At 39.7% G+C, this 14,703-nt stretch overlaps 1 protein-coding gene across 1 annotated transcript in view; it reads left to right on the top strand.

The window, feature by feature from the left end:
• Nucleotides 1–14,703, top strand: part of LOC117524172 (E3 ubiquitin-protein ligase SH3RF3-like) — a 377,095-nt gene that overhangs the window by 274,145 nt on the left and 88,247 nt on the right.

Raw genomic sequence — 14,703 nt, 5'->3', positions numbered from 1 at the left:
GTCTGCTGTAATTACACAAATGTTAAACTAGAACCCACACTCATCATCAGAAACACTTCTGCCACTGCCCTAAACGTGATTCTAGAGCTAACAAATTCTTCTACATTTTCCTAACTCAATTTTATATCTTAAGGTTAGCAATATACTCACGATACTATTTCCTCAGCCAGTAGGTATAAACAGTTTTTAAAGCCTGTCTGCCAACATCAAACCTAAGCATACCTAGGCAACATTTGCTTAGCACCTAGATTGAGTTCATGTCTTGGCATGCTTGAACTAACCAAAGAGTTGCTGTGTAGGTAATATACGGGCAGACATATGGTTAGGATGGGAAATCACAACATATGAAGGCTGTTTCACAGGTTTGAGTCTGAACCTCAAAATGTAGGGTGTGGTTCTCTATCTTTGCATTCTTAGAAACCAACATTTTTCAACATTGCGGCCCAATGAGTCAAAACTTCAAACATTTTCGAGATATGTTGGTTTGTCATAATGCAAAGGTTTTATCTGGATATGATCTGGATCACACTGTCAGTCAATAACAGATATCATTCTACATAATGCTGTCAAATGTGATAGAAATGTGATCTTTTTTGACAGAGTTATGAATTTAACAAAAAAAATTCCATCAGTGTTAAAGATGGGGATTTTTTTTTTTCAATTTCCAAGATTTTTTTCTAACTTTGACCTATGGCCTATGACCTTGAAAATTGAATAATGTCTTGCCTATTAGAATATGAATCTCTCAGTAAACAATTTCATAACACATATGAAAAATTGTGAGGTCTAGGCTGTTCCCAAAACAAACTGATAAACAAACAAAACAGGGATAACATAACCTCCTCTAACTTCATTGGCAGAGGTAATAAAAAAATAAGTCACAAATAACTTACCTGTTTGTGTCTGTTTTGTCCTTTTCTCATTCAGTAAATATGTTCCTTGTAATACAATTTAATTTTGGCTTGCAGATACCAACTTTCTTCAAAAAGGGGGGGGCTGATGCTCGGTATATAAACTGCAAAGTATCCAATGATAAATATGAAATGCAAAGCAAATATGCAACTACATATTTTATTTAATGCATCAGTAAAAATTCAAACAATGTACAATAATCTTTTTTTTTCTTTAAATTAGTAATAGCTTGTAAAGGAAGAAGAACTGATGCAGTTTCTGGCTTTAAATGCCTAAAGAGCCCAGTCCACCTTAGAATTCACAGATGACTTTGGACAGGTAACTTCATAAGACATGTATATGTAGAAGAAAGCAATATAACCTCCAGATGGCTGCTGAGGTTATTGTCGCTTAGCAAGAAGGTCCTATATTTTACCCCTAATCACTCAAGTAACTGCCAAAAGATATCATCAAGGTGTGTGTGCGTGTGCTGTGTACTGCCTGCAGCATGTGAGTCCAACACAACAAAATGTCAGCTTTGATAATATCACTTTAGAAGTAGTGCTGGGTGCATGTACACACACACACACACACACACGTGTGCACGTACAAACATTCACTTAGCACGCATACACACACATACAAACACACACACACCTGAACTGGGTTTGTCCTACTGATGAGGTCGGACGTTTCCATCTTGACCTGGCAACTGATCCTGTTGCCATGGGGAGAAGGAAGACGGTCCTTACATCTGTTACCATGGCAACCTTGAGGTAGTGCATATAGAGCTTGTTTACTCTATGGTCTTATCATCTTCTGTCGGAGTCTGGTGGTGCTATGGGTGGCTATGAGCACCTCCCAACAGCAGGACCCGAAACCCATTTATATGTTAACACAGATACAGAACTAAATACTCATACATAAACATCATCACATGCTCCAGGGTGTATTTTGTATTTATTAGTTTACTTGTTAGCAGGCAGGTAAGGACATATTGATTATGTACCCAAAGCATCCAACCTCTGAGAGAATTTTGAATTATCGCCATGGGAGAGAATTAAAAATCCAGAGCTTTATGGTACTGAAATGTCATTTGTGTTTGATTTAAGATGAGCTTTGTGGCTGTTCTAACATTTTCAATGAACAGATCCTGGTTGTTGGTGTGTTGGTGGTTTGTCAGCAGGATTACAACACCACTCACATAAATAAAGTTAATTGCAGTGTTGTATAAAGTACCAAAAATCACACTTAAGTAAAAGTACAGATACCCATTTAAAAAATGACTTTGGTAGAAGTTCAAGTAACCGATTGAAATGCTACTCAAGTAAAAGACTTAAAGTATCAAGTATTTATTGTACTTAAGTATGACAAGTAATGTACAACTAAATGTACTCAAGTATTGAAAGTAAAAGTACAAGTAAATGTTAATAATCAAAAACGGACTGATTTTTTTTTTTTTTTATATATATTAAAGTTTATCTAGGCTTGTTTCTGTGTAGGCTATCAGTTGTCCAGGTGGTTCCCATAGTAGAGAAGCTTGAATCTTCGACTGGACTGGGATGCTTGACGTGAGGACGTTTCGCTTCAAATCACAGAAGCTTCCTCAGCTAAAATTCTCTCTAGCTCTGTACAAGAGTCAAGACAGAAGTCAGACTACCAGAGCAAGAATTTTAGCTGAGGAAGCTTCTGTGATTTGAAGCGAAACGTCCTCACGTCAAGCAACCCAGGTGCCAGTCGAAGATTTCAAGCTTCTCTACTTTATCTAGGCTTGTAAATGACTGGTAGTATTAGTCAAAATACTGAAAATTGTGCCACATCACACAAAAACACTCCCGAAGAACAAGGTTTCAAAACCTAAACGAGAGTAGGGCTACTCACTAGGTGTTCACAGGAACAGTTATTTATTTCTATAAGTATTTATTTATTTTCATTGTTACATGGTTTTATCTTTTCTGTTGTGTTTTGTTTCATTAGGTTCTTTTTGTCTCTTTCTCCTAAAATTGTATTAGAACATTATTAGTCTATATTATTGACTAATTATTGTCTATTATGTAGACTATTATTGTGTTGCTATAATATATGAATAAAAATAAATTTAAAAATTACAATTTGACTCTTTTACGACAAAGAACACAAATCAACACAAACGTGCTGATGCGAACAGCTAATGCTACCTTTAACATTGAAAACGCCACAGACATGCTAACGGCGTTAGCATCGGGTCCCGTTTTTAAGTTATAAAAATACATCTATCAACTGTTTCAGAAGACCATAACAGGTCAGTTTAACATAAAATATTACTCACAGGACATATGCTCTTCAGGGTTTTAGCGGGGAAAAATTAGGATAAGCAAAATAAAATCCACAAATCGTAGATCGAAGCACTGCTTCGACCTGCGAATCACTGCTTCAATTGGTTTCAGGTTCAAAAGCAAAGCCGCGCTGCAGAAAAGTTGATTACAGGACCCGCTGCAGGTCTGTAATCAACGCAGAGAAATGATCATTTTCCTGACAAACAAGTGCACAACTGCAAAAAAGCCTACCGGACATGCCTCATGACAAATCGGCCTGACTTCGTTGCAGTCACTAGTAATCAGTGGTGTCTCTGGGTGAAAACACGACTTTTTTTGTGTGTGTGTGTGTGTGTTTGTGGGGGTTTTTTTGTAACGAGTAACGGCATGGCGCATAGAAAATGTATCGGAGTAGAAGTATGCAATTAAGGTCGGAAATGTAGTGAAGTAAACGTGAAAGTAAGCTGAATTAAAAAACTCAAGTAAAGTACAAAGTCTCCCAAAATGTACTTAAGTACAGTGAAGTATTTTTACTTTGTTACTGTACAACACTGGTAAATTGTCACAAGATTAAATGAAATGGTTAGGTTTAAAGACCATCATCTTGCAGAGCATATCTAGATGAAGATACAGATGATGGGATTTTTGGTTGTACACTACTTCCTGAATGTGTTTCAAAATAAAAGCATTGTATTGTGACGTTTGGAAAAATTTTATTCTGAAAAATATTGCTGAGGCCTTTCCAAGTTCACTAAGATTCCTTAAGTCATAAATCATTTTATAAAGCATTATTTAAGAAGAGGGCGGGACAGTGGCTTTGTGATTAGCACACAGTGCTGCATCATACACTGTGGTTTGCATCACAGTGAGAAGGTTTCAGGTTCAAATCTGACCTGGTCTTTTGTAGAATTTCCACATTCTCCATGTGTTTACATGCCCTATGACAGACTGGCGTCCTGTTCAGGGTGTGCACTGCCTCATGCCCTGTGACTGCTGGGATGAGCCACAGCTCCCCGTGACCTGTCATTGGAGTAAACGGGTATAGAAAATGGAAGAATCTATGTGTTTGAGTGGGTTCTCTCCACTTCTCAGCTTTGTCCCACTTCCAATTATATGCACATTAGCTGAATTGTTGACTGGAAATTGACCACAGGTGAGACTGGCCCTGAAATAGACTGCGGGCTTGTCCAGGGTGTACACCACTTCTCACCCAATGACTACTGAGATTGAGTCCTCCCAGTGATCTTCAATTCTTTCAGTTGAGACAATGGGATGGATTGTTCAAAAAGAGACTTTACTGTACGTTTGTTAACATGAAACTGCCTGTCAGAAGTAACCTTTATGTATGCACTGAGGTCCGCTTATCTTTGGGTTCCATGGGGTGAAGGGGCTGAGACTTTGAGTCCCTCTGGATGGGATGCCAGTCTGACTCAGGTTAATTCGCCAGCCAAGGATCGTATCCATTTACAACTGTTTGGACTGAGACAATGGACATGAAGTGTCTTGTCCGAGTACATAAACAGGTAGCGTGGCCAGGAGTCGAAACAAGTTCTGCGTATTGGTAGCCCAGCTTCTTAACCACTAAGCTACCTACTACATCCACATCAAAAAACAATTTTATTACCTCCACCAAGGAGGATATATTTTTGGTCGCGTTCCGTTTGTTTGTTGGTTGGTTGGTTGGTTGGTTTGTTTGTTAGCAGGATTACTCAAAAAATCCTCAATGGATTTCAATGAAATTTTTACTAGGGGTGTATCTTGGCCTAACTTAGAAGTCATTAAATTTTGGTAATGATCCGGAACACGATCCGGATCCAGTAATTTTTTAAGGATTCTTTATCATTGCAGGATAGGACCATTTTCAACATTTTTGCATCTAATTTCATGAAGACGGGTCCACAAAGGCTGAACAAAATTAAGTTACAATACAACAATAATTTAGCATTTGTTTCTCCTCATTGAATAAACTTGTTAGTAGAAATAAAAAAACTTGTTTAGTTCATGCAGTTTTTTCTTTATAAATACATTTGCTGAAGCTCTAAGGGTTTAAACCTCTGGGGCCGCCGCGTCGGATATGATGGCTGAGACCAAGCTTTACTAAATTATAAATAACATTTTAATGATATGAGATAGAAACTACTTTTTTTGCTGAAAGTTAACTCCACGGACTTTTCAAGCCACCGTCCACCATCTTTGTACTCCTCATAGAAGCTGTGTGATGATGTGAGCAATGTGAGTGTCCAGTCGGAATGGTTCACTGTCACATGGTTTTCCAAAATCCAATCGTAGGGCAGATTCACCTCATGTGACACACCAAAGATTGTTTTTAGGAGTGATGTGTTACTAGTTTATATAGTTTGCTCTGTGTTTTGAATAAATGTGTGTGGAGAAATTATTTTTCTGCTTTACTTTTTCCTTCTTATTTATGATTGTAAACCTTTATTACACTTATAAACAACTATAGCATATTATATATATATATATATATATCTATATATATATATTTTGAAGTACAGGTTGTCCTGAACAAAAAAAAAAACATTAAAACTTGATTGTCGGATTGCAGCGAGAGCTGTTAACAGCAATAATAAAACCATTATATGCAGGCGAGTGAACTGTCCAAAAATGCAGTCGGACCCCAGAGGGTTAACCACTGAATCTGAAAACATGATGGTAGATGCATGAAACGACATGGAATAAGTCTCTTTGCCCAAGGGTATTCCATGTGACGTCAGTGACCCTGTGGCCTTGGCGGAAGGTTTGTGCTCTCCGAGTGCTTCTCATAATGTGTGGAAAAACTAGTACGAAGGTACAATTACAATGATTAGAATTGTCAAGAGCTGATTTCATGTAAATCAGTGAATGAATGGAGCCTTTATTTGTCATTGTACATACAATGAAATTTGTCCTCTGTATTTAACCCATCCAAGTTACAGTTAGACACCATCCAACCACAAGGAGCAGTGAGCAGCCACAGTCCAGCATCCGGGGATGAAGATTTCCTAGAGTTCTATGAAATCAATCATTTATAAACGTAATCTGTATGGTACATCATAACACATTTGCAGAGACCAGGTAGTCTTCAAAGACTCAGTCACCGTGCACAAAGGTACAAGTGAAGGAAGCCAACAAAACACTCATTACAACTCTGGAGACTGTCGACAGAAGTGTTTGGCAAGTGCCAATATCTTTGCAGGAGAATGACGTTCCCAGTCTTTAGGGTCCTGGTACTTCCTGTCTTACTGTATGGATCTGAGTCCCGATCCCAGTAACTCTCTCTTCGCTCTATGGATAAATATGTCACTGAGCGGCAAATGCTTATGAACATGGCGCATTTCTGCTGCTTTTGATGAAAATTTGCTTTTTCTGGCTGCTACTGCAGAAGAGATGGAAAAAGGAGGAAGAAAAAGAATGTGAGAAGAAAAGGTACACTGTTTGGGTCAGAGTGGTTACACACCAAAAAGAACTTTAGAGACATGTTACAACTGTTTACAAATGCTTCAAACTGTTTTACAAATGTTTGCAAGTTTTTGCGGAAAAATTAATTTGCTAGACAAGACAAGAAATACTAGAAAGGCTAGACAAGAAATACTGTTTGCGGCCCTAAAAACTGTTGGTCAAACTGTTTCACAACCTTTTTACGAACCCCGACAATGCCCCAAATGTGCTATGTTCATCAGCATTCACCTATCCGTGAAATATGGGCTTACCACTTTGCCATTTCCCTGCATTTTGCAAGTGAGTTTGGGTGTTCAACAGTGACATAAGAAGAGAACTACATGTCTTTGGTATGAGGTGTCTTTGGCGGGTCCTGAGTATGGTTGGAATGACTTTGTGTCAAAGGAACAGTTTACGTAGGGAGACTCGAAAGAGGAATATCACTTGCATTGCTGTGACATTTTGGCCACGTGTGCAATTCTCTGGACATAATCTGACACACTGGTGCCTGAGTGTTGAGGACCCCAGCGGCTCAAGAAGGCCAAAGTGGGACCGCCCACCTTTCACATGGTAGCGGCAGATGCTACTTTGAGAGGTTGGTGATAGACCAGTTGTCTGCCTGGGTTTTACCATCCAGGACCCAATGCGGTTTCGTAGTGTGGTAGATGCAATGCATGCTTCCAGATCTGACCTGATCATTATGGTACAGTGATTTTTACAGTGTGCACAGTGACACAGTAGTCTTGCCTCCTGATGAGAGGGTATGGGGTTCAAAGCCCACCCGTACCGAACCTCCCCAATCATCTATTGTTGCGTCAGAAAGAACATCTAATGTAAAGCTTGTGTCAAATCAACATATGGATCCACTGTGGTTACTCACAGCAATGAAAAGAGAGCAATCAAAAGAATCGCAGACAATGGATAGTCAAAGTGTGACGGAAAAACAGAAAATACACTATAGCTGCATTTTGTGTTTTGAATCTACAGACACCACACCTGTGCTCACTCACACTTTCAACACTGGAAACCTTTACACTTGTTTTCAGCTTTTAAAAGTTGCAAAGCCTTTGGGAATAAAAGAAACATTCAAAAACACACACAAAAAAAAATGTCTGAGAAGACTTTATGGCCTAGTTTGGGGGATACACTGCAGATGCTTCAGATTTGCAGTCCACAGACATTTGCAACAATGTGAATCACCGTCACATTTGCTGCTATAGCTGTTTGCGTCACTGCCTGTGGATTGAAGCCGTCCTGTGGTTCAGACAGACTCGGCGGTGAGCGTGGCTGGTTGGACGCAGGTGTTCGTCACCTCAATATGATTTAGATTATGAGACAGGCTTACTGTATGTCTCCATGGTAACTTGTCTCAGGCTGACTGAAACCTACCTCAGAATTTTCTGCCATTAAGTCTGATCACCCCCCCCCCCCCCCCCCCCCCCCCCCCCCCCCCCCCCGGCTTAACGGGTGTCACTTAATGAAATGCCACTGACCAACTGCTGCTGATGTGATAAACACTCATATTCACAGTAGCCTCCGTTATGTCCCGACAGCCACTCACGAAACAGTCGTGGAAATTAGATTTTATATGACAGCCCTGTGTGGTGTGAAATCTTGTTTGATGGTCTGATAAACCAAAGCATTTCTCATTTTTTGATGTGAAATCTAAAATACATCTTCTTATTGATAACCTAAAAGTAAACTTTTGAATCTTCTGAGTCAAGTCATGTATTATAGGTATCCTCCCTCTCTATTTTATAACTGGGATTAGAAAAACTGTGCATCATTCAAATTTTCAGTGCCACGTTGTGGCACCATCGGTTACAGTTTTGTGTCAGAATGGAACAGAGGAGGATTTAAACACAAACAAAAACTAAATAAATGAATAAATAATTAAAAAAAAAAAAACAATCAAACTGAGGTTCAACTCTCCCATCTGCCTTCTGACAATCTGTAGAAATCCTTCTCTGTGCCACTCCCCTATGGAGCTGTATAACTGTTGATACACACACAAAAACATCAATAAATAAATAAAAGTGATGTTTAAAATACAACACAATGTTAAAATACCCTCAGCCATATGGACATTGTGTTCTTTATAATTTGCAGTTGTTTAATTAATTATTAAGATCCTACTGTCTTACGTACAGTTTGTACATGTACAATAAAGCCCCTCTATCAATCAGTCAATCAAAAACAACATTTACATTTAAGAGTAGAAGTTGTGCAAATTAAGGAATATTTGTACATCACCCTGTGTGCATTTACAGGTATTAATGAGACAAATGTAACTCCATACAAAGTTAGCTTTGAGTTAGCGGAAGTAAGTATGCACCACTAACGTCTTCAAATGTCTTGTAGGTGACTCCAGAGGTGTTATCAGAGTTTTTTCAGTTTTAGAAGTGTTTATTTCATGCTAGTTTTTACATAATATATGATACAGAGGTTACAGTTGTATGCAAAAGTTTGGAATTTTCCTTCATAAATCATTGGTTGTCTGGATCAGAAATTTCAGTGAAATATATCATATAGCAGATGAACACACTGATATTTAAGTGAAGTGAAGTTTCTAGTGTTTACAGAAAGTGTGGAATAATTATTTAAACAAAATTGGGCAGGTGCATAAATTTAGGCACCCTTGTCATTTTATTGATTTGAATACATGTAGCACTAATTATTGGAACACAAAATTGGTTTTGTAAGCTTATTGACCCTTGACCTCCTTACACAGGTGAATCCAATCATGCGAAAGGGTATTGCAGGTGGCCATTTGCAAATGTTTCCCCTCTTTGAATCTCTTCTAATGAGTGGCAACATTAATGAGTGGCAACATGGGAGCCTCTAAACAACTCTCAAATGACCTGAAAACAAAGATTGTTCAACATCATGGTTTAGGGGAAGGATACAAAAAGCTATCTCAGAGATTTCAGCTGTCAGTTTCCACTGTGAACATAGTGAGGAAATGGAAGACTGCAGGCACAGTACTAGTTAAGGCTCGAAGTGGCAGGCCAAGAAAAATCTCAGATAAGCTGAACTGAAGGATGGTGAGAACAGTCATAGTCAACCCACAGACCTGCTCCAAAGGCCTACAACACTTACTTGTTGCAGATAGTGTCTCTCTGCATCGTTCAACTATACAGTGCACTTGGCACAAGGAGATGCTATAATGCAGAGGAAGCCTTTTCTGTGTACACACCACAAACAGAGTCGCTTGAGGTATGCTAAAGCACATTTGGACAAACCAGCTTCGTTTTGGAATAAGGTGCTGTGGACTGAAGAAACTAAAATTCAGTTATTTGGACATAACAAGGGGCGATGTGCATGGCTGGAAAAAGAACACAGTATTCCAAGAAATGCTCTTGCTACCTACAGTAAAATTTGGAGGTGGTTCCATCATGCTGTGTGACTGCGTGGCCAGTGCAGGTACTGGGAATCTTGTTCAAGTTGAGAGTCACATGGATTCCAGTCAATATCAGCAGATTCTTGAGAACAATGTTAATGAATCAGTGACAAAGTTGAAGTTACATCGGGGCTGGATCTTTCAACAAGACTATGACCCTAAACACTGCTCAAAATCTGCTAAGGTAGTGCTGTCCAAACTATTCCAGAAAGGGCCGAGTTGGTGCAGGTTTTCTTTGCAGCCACTGACTCCAGCAGGTGATTTCACTGATGACCTCATCCCTCCTGCTCAAAGGGATGTTAATCAGTGAAATTACCTGCTGAAGTCAGTGGCTGTGAGGAAGAACTGCACCCTCTCTGCCCTTTCTGGAATAGTTTGGACACCACTGTACTAAGGCATTCATGCAGAGGAACAGAGGAAGTACAATGTTCTGGAATGGCCATCTCAGTCCCCAGACCTGAATATTATTGAAAATCTGTTATGTGATTTTAAGTGGGCTGTCCATGGTCGGAAACCAACAAACCTGAGATGTTTTGTAAAGAAGAATGGTCCAAAATAACTTCAACCAGAATCCAGACTCCCATTGGAAGCTATAGGATTGTAGGATTGGATTCACCTGTGTAAGGAGGTCAAGAGTCATTGAGTTTACCAAAACAATTTTGTGCTCCAATAATTAATGCTAAATGTATTCAGATCAATAAAATTACAAGGGTGCCCAAATGTATGCAGCTGCCCTAGTTTTGTTTAATTATTGCACACTTTCTGTAAATACTAGAAACTTCATTTCACTTCTCAAATATCAGTGTGTTCCTTTGCTATATGATATATTTAACTGAAATTTCTGTTTCAGACAACCAATGATTTATAAAGGAAAACCATGAAAATTATTAGGGGTGCCTAAACTTTTGTATACAACTGTATATTTAAACACAAAGAAAATGGAGTTTTGCAGTTAGTTACCAGCCTGTTACCTCACTATGCTAACATTCGTGAAATGTCTTGTAAATACATCCCCAATTCCAATGAAGTTGGGATGTTGTGTAAAATGTAAATAAAAAACAGAATACAATGATTTGCAAGTCCTCTTCAACCTATATTCAGTTGAATACACCACAAAGAAAAGATATTTAATGTTCAAACTTTATTGTTTTTGTGCAAATATGGATGCCTGCTACACATTTCAAAAGACCTGGGACAGTGGTATGTTTACCACTGTGTTACATCACCTTTCCTTCTAACAACACTCAATAAGTGTTTGGGAACTGAGGACACTAATTGTTGAAGCTTTGTAGGTGGAATTCTTTCCCATTCTTGTTTAATGTATGACTTCAGTTGTTCAACAGTCCGGGGTCTCCGTTGTCATATTTTGTGCGTCATAATGTGTCACACATTTTCAATGGGCAACAGGTCTGGACTGCAGGCAGGCCAGTCTAGTACCCGCACTCTTTTACTACGAAGCCACGCTGTTGTAACACATGCAGTATGTGTCTTGGCATTGTCTTGCTGAAATAAGCAGAGACGTTCCTGAAAAAGACGTTGCTTGTATGACAGCATGTGTTGCTCCAAAACCTGGATGTACCTTTCAGCATTGATGGTGCCATCACAGATGTGTACGTTGCCCATACCATGGGCACTAATACACCCCCATACCATCACAGATGTGTAAGTTGCCCATGTCATGGGCACTAATACACCCCCATACCATCACAGATGCTGGCTATTGAACTTTGCGCTGGTAACAATCTGGGTGGTCTTTTTCCTCTTTTGTCTGGAGGACACAACGTCCTTGATTTCCAAAAACAATTTGAAACGTGGACTCATCAGACTACAGCACAGGTTTCCACTTTGCGTCTGTCCATTTCAAATGAGCTCAGGCCCAGAGAAGGCTGCGGCATTTCTGGATGTTGTTGATGTATGGCTTTCACTTTGCATGGTAGAGTTTTAACTTGCACTTGTAGATGTAATGACGAACTGTATTAACTGACAATGGTTTTCTGAAGTGTTCTGAGGCCACGTGGTAAGATCCTTTACACAATGATGTCGGTTTTTAATGTAGTGCCGCCTGAGGGATCGAAGTCACGGGCATTCAGTGTTGGTTTTCGGCCTTGCTGCTTACGTGTAGAAAGTTCTCCATATTCTCTGAATCTTCTGATTATATTATGGACTGTAGATGATGGAATCCCTAAATTCCTTGCAATTGAACATTGAGAAACATTGTTCTTAAACTGTTGGACTATTTTTTCATGCAGTTCACAAAGTGGTGATCTTCGCCTCATCTTTTCTTGTGAACGGCTGAGCCTTTTGGGGATGCTCCTTTTATACCCATCATGACACTCACCTGTTTCCAATTCGGTGTTCTTTGAGCATTCGTCAACTTTCCCAGTCTTTTCTTGCCCTGTCCCAACATTTTTGAAATGTGTTATAGGCATCCATTTCAAAATGAGCAAATATTTACGCAAAACAATAGTTTATCAGTTTGAACATTAAATATCTTTTCTTTGTGGTGTATTCAATTGAATATAGGTTGAAGAGGATTTGCAAATTGTATTCTGTTTTATTTACATTTTACACAACGTCCCAACTTCATTGGAATTAGGGTTGTAAATTCAGAGGTGTTATTAGGTTCCAAAAACAGCGTTTTCCATTTACTGCATCTTTCCCGCTGTCTCAAAAAAGCGAAGAACATTCCCTGTTTGAACTGTCAGGCAGACGGTACAGATCAATCAAAACAAGGACAAACAGATTCAGAGACAGCTTTTACCCCACAGCAATAGCCACACTCAGTAAAGCCAAAATGTAATACTGCTGCCAGTACAACTAAGGGATTGTGCAATTAATGTTGAATGTTTGGTTGAGTGTTTGCTGGTTTGTATTACAATTATTTATTTAGACATATTTATATAATTTTATGCTTTTATAGTTTTAGAGTCTTGTAGTTTTATATGACCTGAATGTTGTTGCATGTTGCACTGACTGGCCTAGCATGTTTAATTTTGTTGTACATGTTACAATGACAATAAAGATTCTTTTCTATTCTGTTCTATTCTATTCTAAGTGTTTTATTTCTCGCTAGCTTTCAGACCTCTTCAGAACACTCGCAACTGGGTGTTTCTCCAGGTAAACCTGGAGTTGCGTCAGGAAGGGTATCCGGCATAAACGTGTGAAATACCAATGCAGATCTGGTTGTATCGGCTGTGGCAACCCCGAACAACATGGGAGCAACCGAATAGACAACATTTCTCTCTAGATTTTACATAATACAAGGGCTGTCAATAAAGTTACGGTCCTTTTTATTTTTTTCAAAAACTATATGGATTTCATTCATATGTTTTACGTCAGACATGCTTGAACCCTCGTGCGCATGCGTGAGTTTTTCCACGCCTGTCGGTGACGTCATTCGCCTGTGAGCACTCCTTGTGGGAGGAGTCGTCCAGCCCCTCGTCGGAATTCCTTTGTCTGAGAAGTTGCTGAGAGACTGGCGCGTTGTTTGATCAAAATTTTTTCTAAACCTGTGAGACACATCGAAGTGGACACGGTTCGAAAAATTAAGCTGGTTTTCAGTGAAAATTTTAACGGCTGATGAGAGATTTTGAGGTGATTCTGTCGCTTTAAGGACTTTTCACGGTGCGAGACGTCGCGCAGCGCTCTCAGGCGGCGTCGTCAGCCTGTTCAAGCTGAAAACCTCCACATTTCAGGCTCTGTTGATCCAGGACGTCGTGAGAGAACAGAGAAGTTTCAGAAGAAGTCGGTTTCAGCATTTTATCCGGATATTCCACTGTTAAAGGAGATTTTTTTTAATGAAAGACGTGCGGACGGGTCCGCGCGTCGGGACGCAGCCGCCGCGACGCCCCGCCACAGGAAAAGCACCTCTGTTGAAAGCCTTAAGGACAAGTTGGAACATGTCCTGCCTGTTAAACAATTTCTCATATACTCACTCCACTGAAAGCCATCAAAAGCCGCCTGGATTTTACAAATGGTTATCAACACGGAGGTGTTTTTCCTGTGCCGCCGCACCGCGTCAGCTGCGTCCCGACGCGCGGATCCATCCACACGTCTTTCATTAAAAAAATCTCTTTTAACAGTGGAATATCCGGATAAAATGCTGAAACCGACTTCTTCTGAAACTTCTCTGTTCTCTCACGACGTCCTGGATCAATAGAGCCTGAAATGTGGAGGTTTTCAGCTTGAACAGGCTGATGACGCTGCCTGAGAGCGCTGCACGACCTCTCGCTTCGTGAAAAGTCCTTAAAGCGACAGAATCACCTCAAAATCTCTCATCAGCTGTTAAAATTTTCACTGAAAACCAGCTTAATTTTTCGAACCGTGTCCACTTCGATGTGTCTCACAGGTTTAGAAAAAATTTTGATCAAACAAAGCGCCAGTCTCTCAGCAACTTCTCAGACAAAGGAATTCCGACGAGGGGCTGGACGACTCCTCCCACAAGGAGTGCTCACAGGCGAATGACGTCACCGACAGGCGTGGAAAAAACTCACGCATGCGCACGAGGGTTCAAGCATGTCTGACGTAAAAACATATGAATGAAATCCATATAGTTTTTGAAAAAAATAAAAAGGACCGTTACTTTATTGACAGCCCTCGTATATGAGAAACGTGTATAAACATACAAAATGAAGTGATATTGGAGAGACCAGCTATTGAAATCACAGTGCAGCTCTACTC

The sequence above is a fragment of the Thalassophryne amazonica genome, chromosome 14 (genome assembly GCF_902500255.1).
Source record: "Thalassophryne amazonica chromosome 14, fThaAma1.1, whole genome shotgun sequence".
Lineage (NCBI taxonomy): Eukaryota > Metazoa > Chordata > Actinopteri > Batrachoidiformes > Batrachoididae > Thalassophryne > Thalassophryne amazonica.
The sequence above is the reverse complement of the archived record's forward strand: the minus strand, read 5'-3'. Positions and strand labels throughout refer to the sequence as shown.